The sequence below is a fragment of the Trypanosoma cruzi genome, genomic scaffold (assembly GCF_000209065.1).
Source record: "Trypanosoma cruzi strain CL Brener 1047053516725 genomic scaffold, whole genome shotgun sequence".
Taxonomy (NCBI): Eukaryota; Euglenozoa; class Kinetoplastea; order Trypanosomatida; family Trypanosomatidae; genus Trypanosoma; species Trypanosoma cruzi.
The window spans coordinates 4,347-7,191 of record NW_001849575.1 but is presented as its reverse complement, the minus strand read 5'-3'; the positions used below and the strand labels follow the sequence as shown (position 1 = coordinate 7,191).

The 2,845-nt window shown below is 50.5% G+C and overlaps 1 pseudogene, besides 5 other annotated features; it reads left to right on the top strand.

The window, feature by feature from the left end:
• Nucleotides 1–1,832: a sequence feature (areas not merged during assembly with more than two copies in the genome that could not be assigned to a particular haplotype).
• Nucleotides 284–332: a sequence feature (A-rich).
• Nucleotides 359–404: a sequence feature (A-rich).
• Nucleotides 435–467: a sequence feature (AT_rich).
• Tc00.1047053510365.10 lies at nucleotides 1,672–2,845 on the top strand (annotated as a pseudogene; the record flags this gene model as incomplete).
• Nucleotides 1,833–2,845: a sequence feature (haploid, Esmeraldo-like haplotype).

Sequence of the window (2,845 nt, the reverse complement as noted above, 5' to 3'; positions counted from 1 at the left end):
TTTTTTTTTTTTTGCTGCGCTCACTTTCCCGATGGAGTGACGCTACTCCCGTCATATCTGCGTGCTTCTCTCAGTCCCCACACACACGAGTGACTGAGCTCTGCGGGCCGCACTCACGCGCCGATGAAAGGGCTGAGGGGAGCAGCAACACGCAGATGACCCCGTGAAATATAAACGATGTGCGGACACACAGAGGGTCAGACGGTTGAAAGACATGCAACTATTTAATTTTTTTTTGGGGCAAAATATATGCAGACAGTTTGGTGGGGCTAAACGGTAAGTGTTTTTTTTTTTTGTGTGTGTGTGTTATTTTTCTTTTCTTTTTTTTGTTTAGGGTGGAATTATAGTAGAGGACGGCTTTTTTCTTTTTTCTTACATTTTTTTTTCTTGTTTTTTTCTTTTTTCAAAGTGTGAGGTGTGGAAGGGTGAAGATGAATTTTTTTTTAAATTTTAATAAATTTTTTAATGAATTGCCGCTGCTTTGTCTGCAGTGCAATATAATGAGCTTGAGCAGTCTTTTTCTCTTTATTTCTGCCATGCATTTCTGCTGTACGTTTTTGTTTGTGCGTCCCTTCACTTGCTCTGCTCCTGCTTTTACTTCTTTGCTTCGTCTGTCTGCAGGCACACACAACAAAATGCACGCACAAAATGCACATTGCAGTGGATTTGGATGCTTTTTTTGTAGCGTGTGCTGGCGGTTGCGGGTGGCTGCTGCTTCCTCCGTGGGCATGAAGGGAAGGAGGAGAGAGGGAACGCGCACCGCGAGTTACTTTTCCTGCGGGTGTGATGCGCCGCCTGTGACTTCTTTGAGTTGGGCACCGAATCCCATTGTGGGCGGAATGGCTGGAAACCTTGTTGCCACTTCATGGCTGGGTGAGGATCCGCTTCCTCGTGTGGCTCTTTGGGCGATTGCTGGCTCCGTGTGCGTTGTGTGCCGGCAGCGGGCTGTGGCCGTATTCCGTTGCCGTGGGATTGAAATGGAGGCGGTGGCGGTGTGCCTCTTCTCGTTTTTGTCCATTGGTGGTTGATTGCTGGCGGTGTGTGCGTTTGTTGTGTGGAGGGCCGAATTTTCTTATCCGCGTACTGGCAGCACTGCGATGGTGTGTGTGTGTGAGGGCTGGTGTGGAGTCGCTGGCCAGGGCGAGGGCCTTTGGCGATGCTTTTCCCGCCTGTCGTTTGTTCCTTCCGTGTGTGTTATGCTGCTTCTTGCTTTTCTCCTGTCACCCTCTCCTCCTGTGTTCCTGCGTGGAGTGGCTGCATGCTCACGGGCCATGTTGATTGTGAGTGCCTCTTGGCGGCATCCATTCATATCTCTCTCTCCGCCTGTCTGTCTGTCATTCCCTGTTGGGTGTGGCGTGTTGCACCGCGTGAGGGCTGGCCCGCACACACCGACGGCCCGCTGTGACTTGCCGCGTTGCTGCTCTTTTCTGTGGGCGATGGTTCTCTGTGCTGTTCCTTCCGGATTGTCTCGTGTTGCTGCTCTCTGCGTGGGTGCTCTGCTTTGCTCCTCACTGACCTTTCTGGTGTATTGCCGCTGTTGCTGCTGTACTCTCCACTTCTTGAACACAGACACACTAGGAAGGAAAGAAAACGAGCGCTAATCGCTACCGTGAAATTCGAAGGCTCTGAAAGGACCAACAGCACACACACCGCCCACACACACATATTTATATGCTCTCACGTGTTGTTACAGTGAAGGCACCCCGCACACACAACCGTCGCGGCGTGACCGGATCCAGCGGAAGGAGGAGGGAAGGAAGAGAGAGTGAGCCGCAGAGTCCCAACATGTCCCGGTGTGTTTTTGATTTAGCGGTGATGCTCCTCTTTGTGATGGTTTGCTGCGGCACCTGTGGGGCTTCGACCGCCGTGAAGAGTAACTCCGGGGCTGTGCAACTGGCGCAGGAGATTGATATTTTTGTGCCGATGAAGAAGCGGGTGGTGTGAAGAGATGGGACTTGGCATGTGAAGTGAAGAAAGCATTCGTCTCACCCTCTATCGTCCGTGCTGGCGGAGTAGTGCTTGCCTTTGCTGAAGACTTGTCCGGGTATAACGCCCATGAACATAACCTGTTTGGGGTTCGGTCTTCCGACATTGTGGCTGGGTACATCAAGGCTGCGGAGACGTGGCCGTTAATTGCCGCCGAGAACAATAAGGATAAATGGAGGGTACGCACACTGTTTAGTACAGTGAATGAAGAGGATCTTTTTGGTGTTGCGTGCAACCCCACAGCGATTGCAAAGGACAATAAAGTGTTTCTACTTGTGGAGAGCTACAATATGTAAAAAAGATGATGATTGCTAGAATACGGATGGCTGGGGTATTCAACTGGTTGTGGGTGGTGCCACGCACTCCAATGACGGCATGCAAATTAAATTGATCGACTGGGCTGAACCCAAGTCACCTTCACGGCACATCCCCCAAAGGATTAAAAGCAACCTGTCTGATCTTGATGGTGGCAGTTCAGGCATTGTAATGGAGGGTGGCACACTTGTGTTTACCCTGAGGGCGAGGAATGGGGAAAATCAACCTTTCTCCAGGATCACTTATTCAAAAAACAACGACAACAACTGGGCGTTCCCAGAGGGCATTTCTCCTGCGAAATGCTTTAACCCCAGCATCACCGAATGAAATAGGAGACACATTTTTATGATCGTTCAGTGTAAAGATGGCCAGAGTTTGTTTGAGTCGCGTGACATGGGGGCAACGTGGACGAAGGCTATTGGGACACTCTCAGGCGTTTGGACCAATTCACGATTGGGAGTCTTTCGGGAAGACAATTTGCCTGTGGAAGCCCCTATCATCGCGACCATTGAGGGAGTGAAGGTGATGCAAAACACTTGGGAGG